The sequence below is a fragment of the Coturnix japonica genome, chromosome Z (assembly GCF_001577835.2).
Source record: "Coturnix japonica isolate 7356 chromosome Z, Coturnix japonica 2.1, whole genome shotgun sequence".
In the NCBI taxonomy this organism is placed as follows: Eukaryota; Metazoa; Chordata; class Aves; order Galliformes; family Phasianidae; genus Coturnix; species Coturnix japonica.
The window spans coordinates 47,051,387-47,076,527 of NC_029547.1; the positions used below are offsets into that span (position 1 = coordinate 47,051,387).

Here is a 25,141-nt window from a genome sequence, read left to right on the forward strand (position 1 = left end):
TACCATGACTGCAAGAGAAGTATCAAAAGAGCTCAAGTAACCTGAAGCAGGAAAAGTGCATCTGCCAGTCCCATGGGTGAGAGAATTCACATAACACATGTGGAACACAACTTGCCAAACAACTCCTGTGGTCAGCCTGAGCTCAGGTGCTGCAGTACCTGTAGTTTTCAGCCAAGAAAAGAGATCTGAACAGCATACTCATTTAATACAATGTTGAGGCTAACAAAATGCCAATCAAGGTTCCTCCTGAGCTGTAGCTACATAGGTAGCTGTAAAAATGGAGATAATGTCTTTTTAAACAAAAAACAACAAAAGTGTGTTAAAATGCATTTGCTAGTAAGCCATAGTTTCCCACCAACCCAGGTGAATGTCCTGTGTCTAATGAGGAAACTGGAACTGGGATGTTTTGGCAAATGGCAGCTTAAGGAAGCAAGATCCCAAAATGGTTCCGCAGAAAGCTACAGTAGTTTCTGACATGGTGCTCTGAGGAGGAGCACTGGTTCATCCAGTTAAGCAAACCTACAGTAATTTATATTCTGTAACCAACCAGTGTGCTTTTTGCACTGTTTTCTTTATCTGACAATGTCCATTGTGTCCCAACCTAGTCTATTCTCTCTTCCCTCCCAGATATTGACCATCTGCTGTTCCCTTCCATCTTCAAGAAAACTATTTTGCATTGCTGCTGGCTCTATCCTAGCTCTTTCCCAGCTGCTGGAGCTGAATTAAATATCAGAATAAAAATGCCAAGCCTTATAAAATGTGCAACCTTTCTTTCCATTAAAAAAAAAAAAAAAAAAAAAAAAGTATTATTGCAGTAGAAAAGTAACATTTATATTGAGGAGACAAAAAGTACCCCTTTGTATGAGTGTATGTCTAGTAATCTGGTAACCTGAATGGAAACACTTGTGAAATAGCAGCATCATTACTTTCATGAGAAAAGATGAGACTGTTTCCTGAGGATTATTTGAGAAAGAAAGGGAAAAATGAAGCGAAGCCAACTAGAACAGTTTATCTGTTTAAAATGAAGTAACTTAGAATGTCAGTGTATTTTTCAGCATCTAGAACAGAACTATTAATTTAGGAAAAAAAAAAATCAAATGTGAGAGAACCAAAAGAGTTTAAAATGTCATGAAAAGTCATGAAAAGTCATTTCTGAAGGAGACTGAAAAAACAGGGGTATTAAAGAGGCTTCACACAGTGCTGCTAGAAGTGAGTAAAGGAAACAGATTCCTGTTATGAAAGGAATAACTATGTTGTTTCTTTTAATGAGGCCTTCTGGAACTATATTGATAACTGAAAAAGCTGTTAAACACAAATGGTAGCTGCCAGAATGGGGGGCAGGACCCCAAAGTTTATTGCTGTCTTTGAAAGAGAGAGAGCAATAGAAAGTAGCTATTCTGTGTGACCATCATAGAATCAACATGCAGCACAGAGTTGTATAGATGTGGAAAAGCAGCAAAGAATTTGAAAATATAATCAAAGATACCAGAGGTATATATACTAGTACTACAAAAAAATCACCAGTGTCTATCAGTGATCAATGAATGAATCCAACCCTTGGAGATGGCTAAAACCAGCTTTGGGCATAATAAAGAGAGCAAAGAACATGCAGTCAGTTCATAAAAGTCAACATCAGTGGTAAAATCAGATATGAGCTGGAAAAAAGTTAACTGTATATAATCTGACGTATAAGAGTTAAATTCATAATAAATAGGGGAATAATTATGATTTCACTAGACTCTAAGACTTGAGTTTTAGACTTATACAACATTTTTTGCTCTGTATATAAAGGCACTTTTCATTTGGCCCCCAGAAAAACACAAGCTGGCACAACAGTTTGGTAGATGATTCAGCAACCTGATTTGCAATTTGTATGGAAAGATTTCATGGAAAATTTATGCAAATTACCCTGATGGACTTTATGGTTAGCAGCATGAATCCATGGAAAACTTCAGTTTTTGGGACAGATTCATATGTCTCTAGAAATAGTCTCACTAAGTATATTGATTCTGGGATTCCATTGTAAGCAGCAAGGCTCAGAACATTTTCTGTAACCTTATCTGAGATGGACAGCAGACATTCTGGTCACCTTATAGGCATGCTAGAATAGTACTGGTAGATCCTCCCACAATTTCTTAGGAAGTATCCCATAGCCAAATATAACAAATAGGAGACCACCTGGACTGCAAAGGTCTTCTTCAGGTTTCTATCACTCACAAACATGAAAGGATATGCAAAAGGTATGTTTAAAGACTTGACAGGTCTCACTTTCACATCTGCCATCTTTCCCAGCAGCCTCTTCTTCCTGCATCCAGGATAATAGCTATCATCAGTGTCCTCAGAGATGACTGCTTGCCTTATCTTATTGAGTCACTTCTGAAGGACCACTTAGATCACCGCTAAAGCTTGTCAGAATTTCACCCACGCAATCTGAGACAAAATGCTGGCATTTGCTGGTTCTTTCAAGAAGCATCAGCAAGACACAGGAGAATTCTGTAGTCTGCTCCTGGGAACACCTAAAGGTAGCAGCTGCTATTCTTTCTGCATGAAGGGCTCTGGAGAATCAAGCTCTTCCAACCTATCCAGACAGTTGAAGCTACCCTTTAAATAACTAGTCTACATGCATTCTAAATGTGCTCTATGAGTAATCTGATAATACTATAAAGTCTTCTTCCACTTCAAGTGTACAGGTGTCAGGGGACTTGGAACGGGTATCATGATCCAAGACTTCAGAAGGTAACCACTAGCAACACATATGCAAAGCAAGGTTGTATAATATGTCCCCACGCGACCCTCCCCCAGAACTAACCTCCTCACAAAAACAGAAGATGCATGGGGAGGGGAAAGGGCAATAGAGATCTCAGGTGTGACAGAGTTTGTCTGGGATCTTGGTTAATGCTGATTTGTAGAAAGGGAACTGAGAATCCAGCTCATAAAGAGAAAATTAGGCAACAATGTCCGGTTAAGGGCCACCTCTGAGCCCAAGTCTTTGCTGTTATACTATACAACCACCAGTCTACATTACCATGAGTTATGGCTTCCACAGGGGTCTGAACAGCAATCATCTGCTCCCTGTGTAGATTCTAAGCCATCTTATGACTCTTCAGTTCTGTAATGTTTTCACCCTGAGTTATATTTAAATGCTCTGTTTAAGGATAGCTCCATTTAATTTGCTTTTCCTTCTTTATTTTTTCCTTCAGTAGTTCGTCAGTGAGGTAAGGTATTAGTTATGCCTAAGATCAATAGAAAATGAAAAGCAGATATGTATAGGATATTCACAAGGCTACTGAGTCCATAGCAGAAAAATAAGAGAGAAGACCTGTATTTGCAGGCCGTGCATTACTTTTCATTTTCAGAAATAATCACTAAGATCACTATTAAATAATATGTCATTATTGGGAATCCCACCCACAAGCCTTTCTCTGAGTTTTAAATCACTTGAAATGTGTTCTCCCATCATCTACCCTGAGCTTCTAATAACCACTTCTCCTTCTGCAGATAACTTCCATAAAGTCTGGTCAATGCACATGATATGTCATTCAGAAAGGTGCTAGGAGACAGAAAAAAGAGCATAGGTCAAGTAATAGATTTAGTGCAAATTCACAATGTATTCAAAATAGTGACTCCTCCAGGCACATGTGCTACCACAGCATGCAGCCCACAGGCTGTGGAATGGATATGACTGCACTAGAGCATGACCTTGCTTTCCTTCCTCACGAGTGTGTAGCCAGTGTCAGACCCCTTTGTGTGGGAAGCTCATGTATTAAAAACAGGTCTGCAGGGACAGCACAGTTGCTCCAAGCTGGGCTCAAGCACTGAACCAGTGAGGCAGTGAATACAGCTGCTATGGCTTCATGCTGTAGCTGCAAAGCTGCTGGGTGCTGCATGTGCATTTCTGCTACCCAGGAGATTTATTCTTCACCTGTTTAGCTTAACTGAATTTCCTGAAAATACAGCCAGAGTCAGCATGGAATAAGGACTCTATTAGTATTAAAAAGCCATGGCTATTTTCCTCATGTCTGAGAGGTCAGCAGGGAATCTATGTGAATGATGCAGAAGTTGGCAGAACAGGCCCTGTGGTTTGCTACCAGCCAAGCATGCACACTGAGCTGTGTGCCACAGCCATATTCTCTTGCCAGGACTTTGTGATCTCCTGAGGTTCCTCCCAGCCCACATGACTGACAGTTGGACTGGATGATCTTAGTGATCATTTCCAGCCATAATGACTCTATGACTCTGCGATTCAGTGTGACTAAAGGTAATATTTGCCTTCTTGTCTGTGTGGAGGCATTTGCAGTCTTCATTTTTTAGTTCTGCTGCTTCTGCTTTTTGTATTCTGAGCAGAAACTCTGGATGCAGTGTTCCTATCTCTCAGGTCTCACTGCAGGATTGCCTGGAGAATTAACAAAAGTGCAGGGCTCTGCTGCTCCTCCTTGTCTACACACTGTCCCTGCCTTCTGCCTGCAAAGGAAATAGTCCCTCTCACTGGATGTTCCCTCTAGTCACATCATGATGCCTATGATTGGAAATGGTCCCTGGAGCACCCTTGCTTTCCTTTGTGATTGTGAGTAGTGTCTTCACAGAATCATAGAATCATGGAATGGTTTGAGTTGGAAGGGGCTTTTGAGATCAAGCAGCAACCCCATGCGATAGGGAGGGACACCTTTCTCTAGACGAGGTTGTTCAAAGTCCCATCCAACATAGCCCATCTGCTCATGCACCACTGGTACATGACCAGCCTTACACCCTGTCCCTGCTCCACAGGAGAAATAGCAGAAGATTCACCCCACTACCTACAACTTCTTCTCTAGCTTGCTGCTGCCCCATGGAGCTGGGGTGGGAGCCTCATGCGTGGCTTCCCCTTGCATGGAAATGCACAGCAGGGACAGCACAGGCACTTTGCTTCTTCCTGGTTAGCAGGAAAATAGTAAGTGGGAGGTGGAGAAGGAAGGGGGCATAATGACCTTATCAAAAAGCAGGATATGAGATTTCAGCCCCGGTCTGAAGAACCATTAGCAAAAGCTTAGCACAGTAACAGACCCACTTTTTATCAGAATATTACTATCATGCTAACAATATTTGTATGATATACCATGTTTTCCAACATTTAGTCTAAAATGAAGATGGAGGGAGAGAGTGCACGAGGCAGAAAACCACCCCCAAATCATAGAATCATAGAATTACCCAGGTTGGAAAAGACCTTGAAGATCATCAAGTCCAACCGCAGCTTAACCAGAACCCTAACTCTAAAAACTCTACACTATATCATATCTCTGAGTACCACATCCAAACGGCTCTTAAACACAACCAGGGATGGCGATTCAACCACCACCCTGGGGAGCCTATTCCAGTACCTAACTACCCCTTCCGTAAAGAAGTTCTTCCTAATATCCAACCTAAACTTGCCATCGTGCAACTTGAGGCCATTTCCCCTACTGAGGCCATTTCCCCAAAGTCAAGGTGATACATCCTAGCCTGACTTGGGCAGTCATCTGCAGCTACTACCAGGCAGCAGAGAACTGGAGAGAGTGGAACATTACTTTCACCTATGAATGAGGTAAAGTAGAAGACAATTCCAAGTCTGCTCTTTGTTGGTTTTTTTCCCCCACACTGTGGGTGAGAAAGAATTTGAAGCCTGTCAAAACGAACAGTACAGCAGTTAGAAGACAAAATGCATTTTACTGGACATTTTAAAAATATTTAGGAAACACTGTAGCCCTAGAATGAGTGTGGTATTTGAGCAGGACCAATTTTGTCCTCATCATGTTGGAACAAATGGGATTGACAAGTGCACAGCCAAACTGAGATGGGATGAGCGGTAGCAAGAGTCTGAGATTACTGAAAATGATATGCTTAGAGACAAAATTGTGTTCCATGTGACTGACAAAAGGCTGGGAGAGAGGTTATTAAGGGAGAAGGATCCGTGCTTGCAAAAAAGCAATGGACATATGCCAGGTCTTGGAAGCCACACAGTGCTAAAAGCGATAATGTCTGAGCAAAGTATTGAGAAGTCTGTACAAACTGTCAAACGAAGTAGCATAGAAAGTAGCAAATCCAGAGCTAAGCCACAGGAGAGCATGAAGAAGGCACGGAAATCAGCAACTGAGATGAGAGGATCTTGCAGGCTCCTGAAAGTGTCCCTGTGAGGACACCACAACTACACCAAAAATGACAAGGACCCGAAGTCTGTGTCAAGGCCACAGGTGCCAAAAGTGGAGGTGAGATATGTTAGGCAGACTTCTCAAAACTAGAAGCTTTTTCTGATGCTGGGGTTGACAGTGATATCTGCTTTTGTAGAATGAACCGAGATAACCAATGAGGTCTGTTACCAGTTCATCCTGAGACGAGAAAACAGAGACACCCATATCACTAATTCTTGCAGAAAGTCTTTGCCCAAAATCACGCACACAAAAATAATAATAATAAAAAAATGAATTTTACCATGTACAAAACTGCAACCACAGGAAAAGGAAAAGGCATCAAGATGAGATTAGGGGGAACAAATTTTTTTATATCTGTAATGGGCCAGAATAGCTGAAACACACATGTAGGAGCGTTATTGTTTTATGAATCCTACATGTTGCTCCAATATCCACATGTAACTCCTCTAGAAGCTCATAGAGCTGGGACACAGGGTATACCAGGTGCCAAGGTTGTTTTTCCAGTCCTTTGAAAATGACTCCTATTTACACTTCTTCCATTCTCACATAGATGGAATTAGCCCTCTTTGAGAGCTAACCACTGTGATGGCTGGTGGTAACAAATCCCCCTCAGGAGGCACAAGACCACCCTTCACAGTGCTGCACAGGCACAGAAGATCAAATTCGGAAGGAGAAAATGAAAACCTCCAAGTGACATCAAGCTCCTGAAAATATAGGTGTCACAATGCCTGGGATCCACCCAAGGAAATGCAGTTTCCAAGGAAATGCATACTCCAGAGTATGGCTTTTCCTGTGTTGCTAAAATCAATAGCCTTTGAATTAGCAGTTTTCTCTGAGCAGTTAGGATGTTACAGGAAAGCTGTAGGAGCCCATCAGTGGCTGACTACAAACTTCTGCCATTTGCAGAGGCAGCGGCTGCAGGGCTCTTGCTGCAGCAGGACAGTGCAATTGTATGGCCTGTGGCTTCTGCCAGCCTTCAGGTAAGAGCCTGCTCCTGCTTGCTGATAGGTGCACTGGAACAGGCTGACCCAAGCTTTGTCTTGTGCCCAACTCAGGTTTATTTGCCTACGTGATGCAGGAAGGGGTACCTTCTGAATCCATTCTCCAAGCCCCACCAGATGTCCTGCCATTTCTCTCAGTGTGCCCACTTTAGAGCCTAGAATCTCTGTTAATACTCATCCTTTTGCCCTGCAGCCAGTCAGCAGCCTGGAACTGAAACCAGCTGTGGAAACACAGGCTCTGGTAGCAAAGCACCAAGCCTATATCTGCAAATGCACAGGTACATAAGCCTGAGAATCAGGTGTATTTTCAAAACTACATCATCTCTAATGAATGGATTTTCACAGGCTTAAAACTTAATCAGCCGTAAACCTTCCTCAGGCGAGCAGTGGGACTTTCATAGGTATGCTCCCTGAACAGAATTTTCATTTTAGGGAGGATTTTTCCATTCTTATTGCTAATTGTTCCTAATTTACATCTGACGCTTGCCCCCAGATTTGTTGGATTTGTCTGCCACATCTGTACCATGCGCAAAAGTGGTACAGAAAACTACAGTCTGAACTGTGCCAGATGGGCGTTATTTAGATGCATTTAAGATTTTGTACATCAGGCTGAGCAAGTACAATTTAGCCTGGAGAGTGCTATGTTTAGCAAATCTACTGCGCATTGTTATTAAGGAACAAAATTAAATCTAAAATAGAAGCCTCAACACCCTACTCTTATATTTAGCTACCACAATATTTTCAAAAGAGCTGTTCACAATGAAACTGGTACCAGGCAATGAAGAATTCTTTGTAGTACGCAAGGCCAGATGACAGCCATCTAGTTTAACCCCCAACACGACACTACAGCAGCTTTCCCAACCAGCATCCCCACTCTCAGTCTGCAGCACAAAGCATCTCCTGGAAGCTGAAAGCTCCAGCTGAGAAAGTCATCTGTCTGCCACAAAAAGATCTGCTGGTCAGCTTCCCCAGGCAGGAAGGCAGACACCAGCAAACAGGCTGCCTCTGAGAGGCTGTAGCTCTGCCTTCAGGCAGCCCTTTGGCCCCATTCTCCCTACAGGGACCTTTCTCAGCCTGATGATACCACCTTGGATGTTCCACTGTAAGGAGCTTGCATGGTGCTGTCTGTGCTCTGCCAACCAGCCATGGCCAGATCTTGCTCTAGGTTTGGATAGTCTCACTGCTTCTTCTGGGACTCAGCAGTTCCTGGGTGAAATGGATGCATAAATTATGTCCAAGATGGGCACCCAGAGACTGGCTCACTTAAGACCAGCAGGCTCCTTCAGAAAGCCAAGGTGGAGAAGCAGCATTCTGTTCCTGTAAGTAGACGACGTGAGTGTGAAAAGAAAGTTCATCTGCTTTTGTAGTTGATCAGTCCTTGAGGTGTCTTTCACAAAAAAAATAACGATCTTCACTTCCTACCAGCTTCTTTATTGGCAGTTGACCTGTCATGAAATTAATTTTCTTCCCTTGTTCTATGTCACAGTGTCCCTCGTGGTAGCCACAAGTAAATTATGTGATTTCATCAGCATTGGAAATATGCCTGTCCTGTGCATGTATTCAGTAAAAAGGTAAAAGTGATAATATAGTCTCTTTAATATGACCTTGGCTTCCTATAAACTATTACATCTTTATTTTCTGCATTGTTACAGAAGAACAAATTCATTTTATTGATACATCTATTGATACATGTTTAGCAGGCATTGATCAATATCTGGCATCTTGAAAAAAAATCCATTCTCAAAAGCTTTTAGCCTCTGAACTTGTCTCTTGTTTGCCAGTCTGTATAATCAATATGTATTTTTGCTAGGAAACAGGAAAGTATTGACTTGCTCGCAAGCGCATGAAGTAACTCAAGCAATTACTATTAAATATCATTTAGTAATTGCAGCGGGAGCCTTTCTGCTGCAAGGCAGCCCATGTCAAAGTTTGGCAAGATGAGTTAGAAAAGGAAAAGAAATCAAAGATAAAGAGTTTGTGTAATATTGTATAACTCATTTTATTCCTGTCAGAATACTAGCATATGCCTCACACAATAAGGATAATTCTCAAAAGTCAGAAACCAAAACAGCGGAGCCTGATTCCCCAGAATTGATGCTAAGCACAGAAAAAAAGCAGAGAAAATTAGAACCACGAAAAGTGCTGATATATTTCAGAGAAGCTGCTACATCAAAAATTTAAGAATAAAAATGTTCCTTTGAGGGCTGTACCCTGCATCTACACTGAGAAGAACTTAAGCCTATATATAACAGCATCTCCCGGGAAGTTTCACAATAACTGTAAATCCTCTTCTGTAAACCTAATGGGTTGACTGCCATGAATTTGCTGCAAACTCCAGAGACACTGTGCTGCTTGGCAATGTATCTAGAACATGTCTCATATAAAAACAAGACCTAAGGACCAGCACTACACAAGGTTTGCTCATGGCTGGAAGATGCTTTGGGGTCAGTAGCTGAGGATGCTACTCATGTCTTAGCACACAATGTTTGCCATCCTGCATACTAAACTGCCATGAGGGTGGGATGGTGCTGAACCATGCCCTCCTGACAGATTGCCTGCAGCCCTGAAGTCAGCTCTGTATCCACCAGTGCAGCCTGCAAAGAAGCCCTGGTCTAATGTAGGCTGAAGTGAAGGCCTGGGATGACAAACGCTGCACTCAGCTCACTGAGTCTCGTCTATCTCCCTTGCTGAGACAAACAGAAATCTACCATCCCATGAGCAGGAGATTAAATTAAAGGCTGTCATGCACTGCTGTTTCACCTGATGCCTGTTTTTGCCCATTCCAGACAGGCTCCTTTCCAATTAGTCAAGGCTTCATCAAGCGTAAGCTTGCTGAGCTTGGGCCCTGGCTTCCTCTGGGCTCCTGCTCTGTTCTCTGGCCCATGGCACTGCCCAGGCACCACATACCTCCCTGCCAAGGGATCAAAAGCACTCTGCAATGCTGTCAGCAACCTGGTCATGGATTTGCAATAACCTATTCAGCCTTATTTGTAATTATTTGCCTGACTACTGGAGCTGAAGGATTCTCTTTGTTAAGGGAAGAAAAGGGGGGAGGGAAAGGTAAGAGAGAAAGAAAGAGAGAAAGAGAGAAAGAAAGAATAAAGAGAGAGAGAGAGAGAGAGAGAGAGAGAGAGAAAGAGAGAGAGAAAGAGAGAAAGAAAGAGAGAGAGAAAGAAAGAATAGGAGGGAGAGAAGGAAGAAATAAGGGAGGGATGGAGTTATGGAGGGAATTATGGAGGAAGTTATGTAGGGAAGAAGGGAGGGAAGGAGGGAGGGAGGGAAGGAGGGAGGGAAGGAGGGAGAGAGGGAGGGAGGGAGGGAGGAGGAAGGAAGGAAAGGAAGGGAAGGAAGAAGAGGAAGGAAGGAAGGAAAGGAAGGAAGGAAGGAAGGAAGGAAGGAAGGAAGGAGGAGGAAGGAAGAGGAAAGGAAGAAGAAGGAAGGAAGAGGAAGGAAGGAGGAAGGAAGGAGGAAGGAGAAGGAAGGAAGGAAGGAAGGAAGGAAGGAAGAAGGGAGGAGGAAGGAAGGAAGGAAGGAAGAAGGAAGGAAGGAAGGAAGGAAGGAAGGAGAAAGGATAGGAAGGAAGGAAGGAAGGAAGGAAGGAAGGAAGGAAGGAAGGAAGGAAGGGAAAGAGAGAGAGAGAGAGAAAGAAAGAAAGAGAGAAAGAGAGAAGAGAAAGAGAAGAGAGAGAAGAAAAAAGAAAGAAAGAAAAGAAAAGAAAGAAAGAAAGAAAGAAAGAAAGAAAGAAAGAAAGAAAGAAAGAAAGAAAGAAAGAAAGAAAGAAAGAAAGAAAGAAAGAAAGAAAGAGAAAAAAAAAGAAAAGAAATACACCCCAGCACAACAGGGTGATATTCTAATGATATGAAATGGATGTGTCAAAAAATAGAATACACCCACTGAAAATGAATATCTTCTAAAGAAACAAATGTTCTCAGCAGAAGATGAAGGCTGCATGGAGTAAAACATGGGAAGGCAAGTAAGTGAGTAGTGGTTCCAAGGAAGGCCTCTTCATACTTTATCCTCCAGTATGAAGACCATTTCCAATGGTCTGTGCTGCAGTTGCACTACTGTTCAGCACAGAGCACATGTATTATGAACACTAGGATTTGCTCCAGGCCTTGCACTGATCCTGGGAAACCAAGTAATTGTAGCCAGGTAAGAGCACCTGGTCATACAGACTCAGTATCACAGCACTTCTGTAGATGTCTTTCACATCCAGATATCCAAAATACCTCACAAAATCAGGCATAGGACTGAGATTTGACTAGCAAAATTTAGGTCTGTGCCTCAGAAAGCATAAGATAATTTCTGATGTAGACGGGTAACACCAACAAGTTGGAAGATCATAAGCCACATCAGTGGTACTGCATGTGGAAAGAGCCAAAAAAGTTTTAGGACTCACCATAGACAAAATTACATATAAGCCCCCAGAGCAGTGTGATATTAAACAAGTAATTGAGTCTCCAGCTACATGAAAGAGCGAGGTCATCCTAGCTCTGATGAGTTAAATATCAGAATCCTGTAAATTGTTCACATCCCTATATTTTCAAAGGGTTGTTAAAAATATATTGGCCTATACTTTTAAAGGGGTGCTAAAAATAAACACTGTCATGAGACAAGAAACTGAGGTTTGAAAGCAGCCTTACAGTATAAGAGATTCAAGGAACTTGAGCTGTTTATCACAAAAAAACAAAATTAAAGCTAAGAGATATAATGTCTTGATTACAGAGTATAAGCAGATTGACACAGAAAATAACAAGTTTTTAGAGGTATTTTTAATATGGGTAGGGAAGACAAACGTAGGCTCACTGGCTGGGAGTTAGTGCCAGACAAATTAGAAACAGATATCAATTTGTAAAAGCAAGGATCATTAACCATTAGGACAAGACATTACTGAAAGTAATAGATTCCTATACTTTCTAATTCAGAAAATGTATTTTTCTTTGGGTGGAGGGATGCTTGTTCCACAAGGTTATGGTTCTAATACAGCAGTAACAGGTGAAAGCATATCATCTCTACTTGCAGCAGATTGGGCTGGATGTTTCATCTGGCCTTCATCTCTGGAATGAATTGCAAAATACCTGATCTGATTGTGATATTAAGTGGAGTTTTGAAGGTAAGGATCAGACTTGAAAGATAAGTTCTATCTCAAAATGAACTTAAAGACCACTAACAACGATCCTGCACATTAAAAACATATGTCCAAATCCAAAATGAATCTTTTATTATTATTAATATTCCTGAAGAAATACAATTGGATCAAGCTGAATATCTTGTTGGAAGGCAGTGTTAGGTGGAGAGGATATTGTTTCTCAGGTTTTCCTCCAGCAATCTGCTGTGCCAGGACCATTATTCTTAGCATTTGTCTGAAGAGCAGAGTAATTGCAACCAAAAACGTGTGTCTTCTAGATAGAATCAACAAATGTCAGTGTACAGAACCTTCTGAAAAGAGGCACAGGAAGTCTTCTCTATTTATAGCTACGTAGGGGACTAATGTTACTACTTAGCTACCCATTAGACATAAAACAATTTGTACAAAGATTGATAAGAAATTAAGCCAAACAATTAATTTATTTATTTATTTGTTTATTTATTTATTTATTTGCATCTAAATGAACACTGTCTCTGACTGCCCCTGAAAACACTGTGCACGACATTTTATTCCCAAAATTGTCCAGCTTGAAGTCCACATCAGCCAACTGACTGTTTCCTAAATTCAAGCTATTTTTCTGTCAAGAAGCAAGACAAGCTGAGAAGTTATACCAGGTACAGGGAGAGGTTTTTAACTGTGGCAAACACCAACCATCTAAGCAGGTGATTTGCTTAGCCTTCAAAAAGCACTTACAGCAGCAATACTGAACAGCTTACCCCCTACCTACTCTAGGTTCTACAGAAAGCATATAGGGGGGGAAAGCCCTGAAGTATTTAGATTGGCTGGCCTTACCAACAGCACACATATATTAGGCATGCAGAGAAGGCAATTACACTTGGTCTCACAGCCTACCAGGAGTGACCCCGAACTGCAAATATAGGGCAGGGTCTGATTGCACAGAAATCACCACTTGTTCCTTGCAACATTAATTACTAGTCACATTGCACCACTGATGTTTTCTTGCTTGCAGCATGTGGTGTCTTGGGTTTGGTGATCCCACACCACAGCCTTCAAATTTGCTTGCAGTGTTCTGGGTTTAGCACACCGCATCCATGCAAGAGTCATGATCTCTGCGACTCTGAGACTTGTCGTAACTGACCACCTGAGCACAAAACTGGGAGGAAACTTGTTTCTGAGCAGTGCTGCTTGGTTAGCCTGGCTGGGCAATAGTAACTTCATTTCTGGTAATCCAGTGTTCGTGTTTCTGTGGAAACAGGAACCAGCAGATAGCACTCTCCTAGCACTGGTTTGCTCCAGTCTCCATGGAAACAGTCGTTGCATGGGTGAAAAAAAGGGTAATGACTGCACAGTAATGACTTACTGGAAGCTTCTCCCTGCCTTAATTTTACTTTTGTGGTCCATATCACTATGAAGAAAAAATAAAAAATAAAAAAGTGAAGAAAAAAACAAATCCAACCCCAAAACAAGTCACATATGACAGTGTCTCTCAGATCCTTTTCATTATGAAGATCATGGTCAGAAATATGAACTTTAGCTCCCAAGCTTAGACAGTCCAGCACCAGAATCCTGAGGGAAATCTGAGACAGTAAGGGTGGTTTTGCATTGTGTGGTATCAGGTGGGTCAAATATGCACCTATCCTGTACAGACAGGCTTGTTACCTCTCAACACAACCCATCCCAGAGTCCCAGGCTGCCAGACCATGGAAAGCAACTTCCACTGGGAGACTGACAGCTACCTGCATGCCTTTCAAGCTAGCCCTGTTGCAGCAGGTGCCTTGGCAGATGGAGGCATCCCTCACACTGCAACATCAAGGCACACATATCATTTTATCATTCTCTGCAGTCTTCCAAGGTTTCTCCCTCGAGCAAACCACCTTTTTTTGCCCTCTTCTGATTAGCCATCTCTTAGAGAAATGCAGCAGTCCCACAGTATTGCTCTCACTCAACCAGTCCCACACAACCCTCCCACTTTCTGTGACATGACTGCCAGTGCAACACCATCACTGCAAGACAATAGAGATCCCTATCATGAAAATCAGCTACAGATTTTCCCACAATCCACATGTGACTTCAGCTTTTCATTTATTTCTGCCTTTTCCTCTGAGCATCTTCATTGTGGCCTTCTTCATTTGCCATTGCCCATCCCCTTTTCTTTGCTCGCTATCACCAGCACTTCTGCCCACGTATATTTTTGCAAGTTAAACCACACAGACACCTTTCTTTTCTCAGCGACTACCATTGAGGATTTCTGGTTATTGTTTCTCCTCAGCTTGCCTTCTGCAGACATCCTCACCTCCCACTTCCTTCTGGCATAAAAGACAGAGATATCCTATCAAGTAGTGCACAGTACAGAGCATTACTCCATGCTTTACCTCACCAAGCAAATGGATGCATGCAACCATGTCCTTTGAGATGTCAAAGCCCATCCAGTTACCATCTTTGTGGGTACATTACCACCACATTATCTTTTATTCAAAACATCCTTGCGTAAAAAGGCTTGGAAATAATACTGTTGACTACATAAGGGAATAGACAGTCAGGACAAGATGCAATGAAACAAAGACCGGCAGTCTGGTGGGAGGTCTGTAGCCTGGAAGACATGAGATCTTACTCCCATGTAGGCATAGCAGTACACAGAGCCTGATTAAACCCTGGAAAGTTGTGTACCTGCTTTATGTCCTTTACTCTTCACCATAACCTGTGAAGGTCCTTCCCAGGGAACTTGCTTTCTAGGGCACTCCTCTACACCAGCTTTCCTCTTGTTTTCCAGTCAGTAGATTAGGAATGGTTCTGACACGGTTGGTGTAAATGCAGGTAGGACATTGGTATTAGGACTGCCACTAGCCTTGGTGTCTATTTCAGATCAACTATCTTCTGAAAAGCTCCTCTGCCAACTCTTTCCACACAGTCATTTGGTGAGAAATGCCCTTACTCTTCAGTGCAAAGACTTTTTGTGATTAAATTGACTACCTGAGAGTACTCAGGTGTCTGTTTCTTATCCCCACAACAATCACGTGAACAGGGCTTCTTCCGTGCATGTAATCAAGATAAATAAAATTCACTGCTAATAATCACCTGGCCATAAATACACGGCAGGAAATAATTGAGCCATTTACATGGAGAGCTCAAAATGCCTTTAGAGTCTCAAACTAGCAAAATGAAAGGTCCTGGCATTAATATTACTTTCTAATTGTTCTGTGTCTGCAAGAGAATCAGATCTAGCTCTTTTTAAATTGCATTTAGGGACTCAAGGTGGGAAGCTGTCATTCAGTGGTTGTGAAATTCTGGTAATTGTCCATGTTATTGTTATTATTATTATACCAGCTACAGCCTCAAAACTAAATAGTGTCACATACTCCCACCTCTTCCTAATACCCAAGACTTTAGCACTGTATGCACAAAGTAGCTTCTTCACAAGAGAAATCACAATCTAATTAGAAATACTGGGACAGAAATGAGACAATATTGGTGCTAAACATTTGCTGAGGGAGAAAAATAAAAGCAAGCGCAACAATCAAACTGCTTGTTAGAAGTATAATCTTTCAGGGGAAATCTGTATTTGTACGTTAAAAACCTATGCTTGTACTTCTAGAGAGGAAAGCCAGGGCACAGGGGGTCAAAAGTAGCTTTAAGTAAACAATCATAATTAAATGCTGAAATATTGATTTTCTTTCCTTTTGGCAGACCACACAGCACACCTGTCTCACTCTGTCAGTCATAAAAGCAAACCAGAAAAATACCAAGTCCAATACATTAATAGACATAAATCCAGGAAGTGCCAGCAAGCTCATGATCATAAAAACAATCACCCTTGAAATACATCCAGGACTTTCAGGTTGTTCAAGTGAATCTTTCTGTGATGATCTCTATTGCTTCAGGCAAAACAACTGTCCCTTCTTTTCTAGGAGACATACAATATTACCAAGAACCCATCCAAGAAAATATTCATTTTGCCATTCAGTATTATTATTGTTAGAACATCCAGTCAAACTTAAGCAAAAGGAATCCTGCATTATCCAAATCAACCTTAACGTAAAATCAAGATCAAATTAGGTCAAGACATAGTAAATGCTTTTACCGAACAGCTGAGAAAGGTGAAATGAGAGTGTTAACAAGAACGATGTGAAGGTGAGCACTCAGGCTCAAAGGCACCAGGAGCAATTGCCCAGACAAAGCATTTTGTTTTTATAACATAAATGTATCAGAAATATCGAGAACTTCAAAAATCCCATTAAGTAGCCTCCAGGTTAGCTGTTATATCTGTCACTGCAACAGAGTTAAAGTTGACTGGGAAGAAAGATCTGCAGGGAGGTAATCTCTAGAGGGTAGTAACTCTACACATTGGTGAAATTTCCAGTTAATGTACATTCTTTGTACAAATGACAAGTGAACTGTGATAGTAGCGAGGTTTAAACAGCATATGGAAATTTATCTCCAAATCACATGTCACTTCAGAGGTTTGGCAAGTCAATCCACTCTCAAAAGAAAAATCTATGAGAACACAATCTGCATAACACTGGCAATGTCAGAGTTTCACTTTCTCCTTCATCCTGACTGAGCAAAGATAATGGAACTTGCTCTAGTGAAAGATTCATATGACCCATGTTCTTCCCTGCGTGAGAGCCTATGTTGAAATCTCATCTTTCTGATTTGGCTGTTTATCACAGAAGACCTTGGATGCTGTGAGGAGGCTGAGCTGCAGAAGTACCTAGATGAGTGCTGCTTCATTTGCTTTCACGGAGCCTGCAGGGTGATTTTACCGAGGTCCACTCAACAAGAAGAAGAATCATGCCTGCTTCATCACCCCTGGTGGGGGACAGCCAATCCTCCCCAAAATACAGAAAGAAATACAGGCTATCCTGTGGGAGCATGCAAGGTGCTGTGGTCCAGACATGGGATGATGTTTGCCTGTAAGACAAAGAAGAAAATATTCATAAATCCCACACCTACAAGAATCCAGAAACACTTCCTTCACCAAAATCACCTTTGTTACGACCTTGCTATTTCTAGCTCCCCAGACCCACACCCACTAGTTAAAAAAATGCTGTGAAATCATCCTCTTCACTGTAGAATTGAAGGTGGAAAGAAGAAAAGACAAATCACAGTTCTCAGGTCCTCAGCCTACCTTCTGAACTACCCATGCCTCTGCCAATGTGTGTAATAATTCTTCTAGCTGCAAAGTCAGCTGCAAATGCTCATGCAAGTAGCTGCAGTTCTACATGGCTGGTTGGACATGGATTTGCCTTACCTTCCACCTGCCTTACTATGCAGGAGGAAAAGGAAGCCGCCTTCTTCTCCTCTTGCCATGTCCTTCCCATTTACACCACAGCTTCAAGTTCCCCTCCAATTGAAAAAGAAGAGAATTAACACCAATCCTCAGCATAAGAAATATCTGTCCATAGATTCTGTCTACTCACTTTTGTCTGCCAAGACTTCTGTGAGCTGTGCAGCTCTTTGCACGTAAGATTAGAACAATGTTTTTACAACAGGTGCCACTTTTCTACCCATTGGAAGCATATTAATCTGAACAGAGGGCAAGAGTTATAATTATAGTCTGTGGGTAATTTTAATCTATGTCTACGCTTTCTAAGTACAAAATTTCTATTTGTCTGAATATTAAAATGATTGCTTCAAATCTGGGAATTAAGATTTTCCAAACAGAACAAAGGACTTTATACTGTTTCTTGCCATTCCCCTCCCACTGCTGTGAGGCAGCAGCCCTCTCGCATCCATCAAGGCATCCCACCTTGCCTGGATTCCCACCACTGAGGCATGTACAGCTCCTGAGGAAGGCATGCCCTATTGCTGTGCCTCCAGGAGTGCTTTATAGCAGAACTATGCTCCTTTCTGGAAATCTGGGCAACTGGACGAGTTTTCACATCATTCTTCGGATCACACTTATCTTATTAGGATGTGAATAACACTCCTCAGTCCTACCTCTCTGAGCAGGATTTTCTGAGCACAGCTGGACCATGGCTTGCCTTGATGCACTCAGTCCTACTTCCAAATCCAACCTTTTTCACTTCCTTCTGGTCCTTCAGAACATGCCTCTTCCCAGCAGCATTACTTGCACTCCCCCACTTTTCTACAGTCACCACAATACCTTATGCTCCCCAGGCTTGCAGCTGTTGCCGTTTTGCCTGTGGGTATCTCTTCCACACAGCTGAAAATAGATGATCCCCTTCAGGGTAAGAGGGAAGAAGAGCAGCCGTATGGCTAGGCTCTGTCTAACACAGAGTTACAGAAAATGGCAGATTTGGAATGAAGAAAGATTTGTAAGGTTGCATCCTTTCATCCTATTCTTCCAGAGGAGCCTTAGAAAACAAATATCCAAATCACAGAGGCTGCTATGAAACTATTCCTATTTCAGGGAATGTAGCAGGACTGAGTTTTTGCAGCACAATGAAGAGCTACATGGAGAAACATGAGGCAGAAAACAACAGGCATGTCTTAGTTTGATGCTTCACATTTGCCAATCCATTCTGCTTCTTGGCTAGATTGGTTGTCCTCAAATAGATTCGTGTACTCACACATCTGCAAAACATGTCTGGACCAGAGATGAAGTTGATGCCTCCACACTGCAGAGCGTAAGCCAAACCCAACTGCTTCCAGCAGAGTCTAAAAGTAGAGAAAACTTTCCCAAAATAAAGTTTATAGAAGAAAATCTTAGCTTGATAAAGATTTTCATGAAGCAGCATGCACTTCCTAATTATGCAGTGATCTGTTAAGTAGAGGGAGGATGGAGGGGATAAAAGATGTAACATGTAATCTTTGTTAAACTGACATCAGATATCTTTCATGTAATCACTGCTGTCCTACAGGTACAATACAAACGTATGAGCTTTAGTTGACTGCACACAACTGTGAGGACACTATTGGCTCACGTCTACTTTTAGCCCCTACCAATGAAAAAGAAAAAGACTCATTAAGGTCATCACTGAATCAGGACAAGTGACATGCTTCATGTAACTTAGAAACACAGCAGAAACAAAACCTCAGCAGGGACCCAAGAGTGAATAGGCTGGATGGTGGTATGGTCAACCCAAGTCAGTATGACAGGCAGTAATTCTAAGGTCCCCATTGTGCTGGGTACAAGCTGTTACCTCTGAGATGCTTTTTCTTGACAAAATTCTTGTTTACAGGAAAAGCTGATGCTATTAGCATGAACAGCAGTTAGCACAGTTCATACTTCACATCTTGCCTAGCTGCGTTATTGCTATTTACCACCCAGACCCCCAACTGTAAAGCACTTCAACCCCCATTTCTAGAGAAAACAGTAGGAAATGGTCTAACCAGTCTTCTTTCCTTACGGCATATATGGGAAGTTTTTTGCTTTTCTGGGAAGCAACAGCTGAAGTGCCTTTTTGGCATCCCTCACACTGTAGCAGATACAGCAGCATTACTTGGTCGGGCTGAATCATTCTCCAACATCAAGGCTCCCATGCCTGACTTTTCTTGTACTGTATCATTACTTATTACCTGGCACTTGTTTCTAAACTACATCTGAGTTCTTCTCAGATTACAGACTGCTCTGTTTCACCACCCGCCCTTGTAAAATGTCTTGCTGTTTTCCTATGGGCGGCATCTCTTTCAAATGTTGTTTGCAATACATGCACAAATTGTTTGGAAAATGAGTTCTGATTTGGATATTACTGCAGGAAAGCACAGGAGAGCTCTTTGCTTTCTCTAACCCCTTCCAAGCTGAGATGCAGAGGAGATTTTGCTGTAGGAGAAATTTCAGAGAAAGCTTTTCCACGCCTGATTGAACCATGCTTCTCACCCGACACACTCCTTTCTTCGTTGATGGCTGGCATATTTTTGAAAAGGCAGGACTGAATGTACTGATATTACCAAGCCACTCAAAACACTACAGAATTTTTGCACCTCTATTTCTGTCTCAGGGTTATGACTGTGAGATATTTTTCAGGGCTTTATTCCTAATAAAACATTGCTGTCTCTCACTGGATTCTGTCACTTTAAATTACTCAGGAAGACTGCAGAATGTGTCTTTTCTTTCCTCAAAGAAGTCGCTAAAAATCACTTAGTTCAGGTTTAAAATAAGCTCTCTCTTGCTCACTCTCCCTCCCACAGCCAGCAGAAGAAAAGAAACTCCAAACATCTTTAAACCGACATCTCTCTGAACTCCAAGGCCTTACCCTTGCAAATGGTCAGCAATATCCCCATGATTCGGCTGGCATCAGGGACCCAGTGAGCCCTACCTGAGCTGCCTCTGCGTGTTTTTGTTCTCAGCCAGTCAGGGAAGACATCCTGGAAAGCTTCTGGTGCTCAGCAAGCACTCATGAGTGGGACATACTGCTCAGGATAAGTTCCCTTGCAGAAAATGGGCGAGATGGAAGTCTCTTGGTCTTTTGTTCTGCTCTCCAGATAAACCAATCATGCACTCCACATAAAATATTTAATTTAAGCTTCTCACTTGCAGCTACTGGAGTGATGAGGACCTACCATGTGTAGATCCACTTGACCCATTGCCTGACTGCAGCTGTACCCCCCTGCCTCTTGCTGCAGGTATGCAGTGAAGTAGGTAACTGCTGCATTTTGGTTCTCCCACCCTATCACACAACTGGATAGTTCTGCCCTGGTCGCCTCTTCTGTATTCTACAATTGCAGTCCTTACAGTTCTCAAAAAGCCATTGCCTAGCCTGGACTATTCACTTGCTGCATCTTTTAAGATGTTACTGCCGTGCTTTCCTTATCCTATTCCTTTCACTTGCCCTTGAAATACCACCGTCTGCTTTCACACTGCTAGCACGTGTAGCCATCATTGCATTTCCCAGTGAGTTCACTTTCCAATTACATTGGGCTCAACATGCCCCATAGTCTCTGCATCCAGAAACCTTTGGGTCTCTGAGTTCACTGCTGAAATTTGTCTCTCAAAATGCAAACATAATCTGGGATGTCTTATTTAGATAATGTCCTGAACAGGTCATCAGCTTTCATATGAGGATAGTAGATAACAACTAATACATTTCAAAAGTTATTAACAGAAGGATTGTGCAGCTGTCACCTTACATGTATACCTGGATCTCAGAATGAAAATGAAATTTGTACTGCACTGCAACAACAGACCATCTCAAGCATTATCCAGAAATTGTTAGTGAAACACCCTGTCCTTATTTTCTCACTATTCTTTCCTTGTTTGTTTTTGTTTGGTTTGGTTTGTTGTTGTTTTTTTCCAATATGCCTCTAGTCCCCCACATAATTTTATTAACTGTAACTTGTAACTTTGAAGATGGAGCTAAGTAGGAGAAATGTGCAGAAGCACAGCACTTAAATAAGCCATGCCTTGAAAGGAAGGTATGTGTAACTGAAGCATGATAAGCAGGGATTTGATGCCATGAATGGCATAGACTGCAGATGGTGGGGTGGGGAGATGACTAACAATTGGGTGGGTTTGGGTAGGCGGATCCTAGAGTAGCTGACAGTAGAGGTGAACAAGGAATTTAGTAGGAGAGACTGAGAAGAAAGACTGAGTTTTGAAGTATGATAGAGGAAGATTTAAAAATATTCAGGAAAAAAAAAATATATCTTACTTAAAGGAATGAGGACAAGTAACCAATCAAAACTCCTGCTTTTCTACTGCTAGGATCTCTGCACTCATGCTTTGCTGTCCATAGATCTCACCAAACTTGCCAAGCTGTGTCTCAGAATATGTCTTGTCTCTGAAGAAGCGATTGGATTGTTTTTTGTGTAAGTACGGTCTCAGCCAGGCTGGAAATCACTTTTCTTTTATTCGCTCTTTTGCTTGATTCATAAATGAATACCTTCTTCCCATCTGCTTTCTACCTATAACATGACTTCTTTTATTCTTTTGTTATAGCTTAAAATGAACTGGGTAAACAGATTTTAAATGCAAACAGTAACTGCAGCAAGGAATTTTTGTTTGCATAGAAGGTGCCATGACATAGGCCTTAGGAAAAGGTCAAATGGCCATCTCTCTATTTCAAGTACCATCCAGGACAGCCTGCAGATGGTTGTGGTGTTCTTAAGTAATCTCATATAAAACAGCCCCATGGCAGAACCAGCAACATCAAAATTACCACCAACAGATACTCCAGATACTCCCCCACTTTGTTCCTACAGAACAACAGTGGGCTATTATCTATCACCTTCTCAGGAGACCCATTTAATGACCGCTTCAAGTACAGTGTTTAATAAGGGCAAAATATGTGAAACAGTTTTCAGCACCTAACCTATATTTCTCTCCCTACAGATTAAATCAGCTGCTTTTTGTCCCACTCTGTTTGGATACAAAGGACAACTGATGATCATCCTCTCCAAAACAAACTTGTCACACTTTGGAACGTTTACCAAGCCCTGATCAAACACTCTGTTTTCTGTATTAAATCTAAGTCCTTCGGTCTTTCTTTCAGAGCTCATGTTTTCTAAGTCTTTTTTCATTCTCTTGCTCACTCCAGTTCCTCTGAATCTTCTTAAATACAGCCTTACCAGTATTAAGCAGAGATAGAGAACTGTCTCTTGTCCTTAGACTTTACTCCTGTTCATAAATTCAAAAATAAAATATGGAATTTTCAGAACAACATTTTGTAGTGAACTCAGTCTGAGGCCGTGATATCTCCTAATCTTTTTCTGCAGCACTTTTATGTGAATTCTTATTCTTCCACTGTATTTTTTTGCATTTGATTTCTCTCACATTAATGAATTTCATCTTTCTGATTCAAACCACTTTTCCAGTTCATTAAGAGCAACTTGACGTACACGTGAAAACAAAAGGAATAAGAAAACAAAAAACACTCACAATTCTGGGTAGACTTTCATCATTAAAACAAATGTATTTTTTCCTATCAAAACATGTTCCTGAATGACAAGTTTCTTATCTAAGTTAAAGAAGCAGAACCAAGAAACAATGGAGATAAAGTTGTTTGTTTTGTTTTGTTTTGTTCAAAGAAAGAAAAAAAATTAAAATGTTTCCAGTTTCCTTTCTTGTCATATTTTACCTCAAATAATTGAAGAATCACAGAATAGCTGATCTTGGAAGGGATCATTGAAGGTCACCTGCTCCAATCCCTGCTCCAGCTAGGACGCCCAGATCAGGCTGTCCAGGCACATGTCCTGGTTCCTTTTGGCTGTCTCCAAGGAAACTGCACCACTTTTCTGAGCAAACTGCAGCAGCACTCTGGGTCCCACACAGTAAAGAAGTGCTTCCTGGTGTTCAGAGAGAATATCCTGTGTTCCTGTTTGTGCTCATTCCCTCTTGTACTCTTACTGGGCACCACTGAAAAACACCTGGCTGTCCTCTTTGTGTATTTGTAGACACTGTTGATCTCATTCCCCTCGAGCCTCCTCGAGCATGAACTGTCCAAGCTCTGTTAGCCTTTCCTCATAAGAGAGGTTCTCTAGTCCCTTCTTTATGCTTGTGGTACTCCTTTGGATCCTCTCCAGCAGCTTCATGTTTTTCTTGCTCTAGAGAGCCTTGATCCAAACACACTGCTGATATTCAAATGGTGAGAATTACCTCTCTTGACCTGCTGGCAACACCGAGCCTAATGCAACCCAGGATTCCATTAGCCTTCATTATGGCAAGGGCACAAAGTTGGCTCACGTTGAAGTGCTTGTTCCAAAACTAAATAACATTTAAAAACACCCAGTCTGAAGAAGATAAACAAGCATGGAAAAATGTACAACTAGGTTCTCATTGTTCTTCCATCAGGAAAGCAACAACATTATAAACCAATTACAACAGGTGCTCACAGTGGAATATGCTGAGCAGCCTTACTTCAACACCATGGTAATCTCTTTGAGAACTTAAATCACCAAACAGATTTCACAACAGTATTGAGAGGCATACCTCTCCATAAATTTACACCCTGGATCTACATGTATTAGCAAATAAGTAAATAAAGTGCAGCAATTAAAATACAACTGGTATCTATTGGATTTAGAGACGTATGGCACATGTTTTAGGTATCACTTGCACATATGAAGGCCTGAGTCTAAATAATGTTTTTTTTAAATAAACTAATTGGTCTAAGACAAACCCAGTGTGGAAAACTTTAGTCCAAGTGGATATTTAGCAGAGTTCTCATGTATAAAAACAGATTCTATTCTATTCTATTCTATTCTATTCTATTCTATTCTATTCTATTCTATTCTATTCTATTCTATTCTATTCTATTCTATTCTCTTCTGTTCTGTTCTGTTCTGTTCTACCCTATCCCATCCTATCCTATCCCACCCTATCCTATCCTATCCTATCCTATCCTATCCTATCCTATCCTATCCTATCCTATCCTATCCTATCCTATCCTATCCTATCCTATTTCATTCTGTCCTATTCCATTCTAAATCAGCAGTTAGTAACAACAACAAGAACAATAATAACAATAACAATAATAGTAATGTGTTACTGTTTCTATGGAAAGAGAATATATCTGTCCACTTCGGGAGGATAGAAAAGAACTTGAAATCACCAGAGAAGAAAAGGGAGATAAACTCATGTGAGTGTCATATGGAAGCTTGCTGTTGTGACCCTGAGATGCAAATAGGAATGATACTCAGAGACAATCCTTAACCATGCAAATGGGTTTCATTATCTGGACTATAACCACATTTATATGGTTGATTTATGCTAGTGGTGGTGAAATAGAACCATGTCAGTACTGTCTCTAGGACCACTGTTACCCTACTGTTGGGATAATAAGCCCTACTGTGACATTGCAGTGACATTAGAGAGTCCATGTAGCAGATGAGCTCTAGCATCATGAAGGGAGATAAGGAGAGCAAAAGCGCAGATAGCCACTGCCAGTTGGTATCTAGGGAACTGAAGCCTCCTGGAAGTCTCCTCCATTCTTCTCTCATGAGCTGGTAAAAGAATGAATTTGATTCCAAGT

The 25,141-nt window shown here is 41.6% G+C and overlaps 1 long non-coding RNA gene across 2 annotated transcripts; it reads right to left on the reverse strand.

The window, feature by feature from the left end:
• Positions 1-11,957: 11,957 nt before the first annotated feature.
• On the reverse strand, positions 11,958-24,410 carry LOC116652522. Of its 2 annotated transcripts, XR_004305639.1 has the most exons (4): positions 23,249-24,410; positions 18,210-18,890; positions 17,521-17,613; positions 11,958-17,180 (listed from the first exon to the last, which is right to left on the reverse strand). It is a non-coding gene; the product is annotated as an uncharacterized LOC116652522 (long non-coding RNA). The 2 variants fall into 2 exon arrangements; XR_004305638.1 differs by having other exon boundaries at positions 17,521-18,890.
• Between the last annotated feature and the right edge of the window lie 731 nt (positions 24,411-25,141).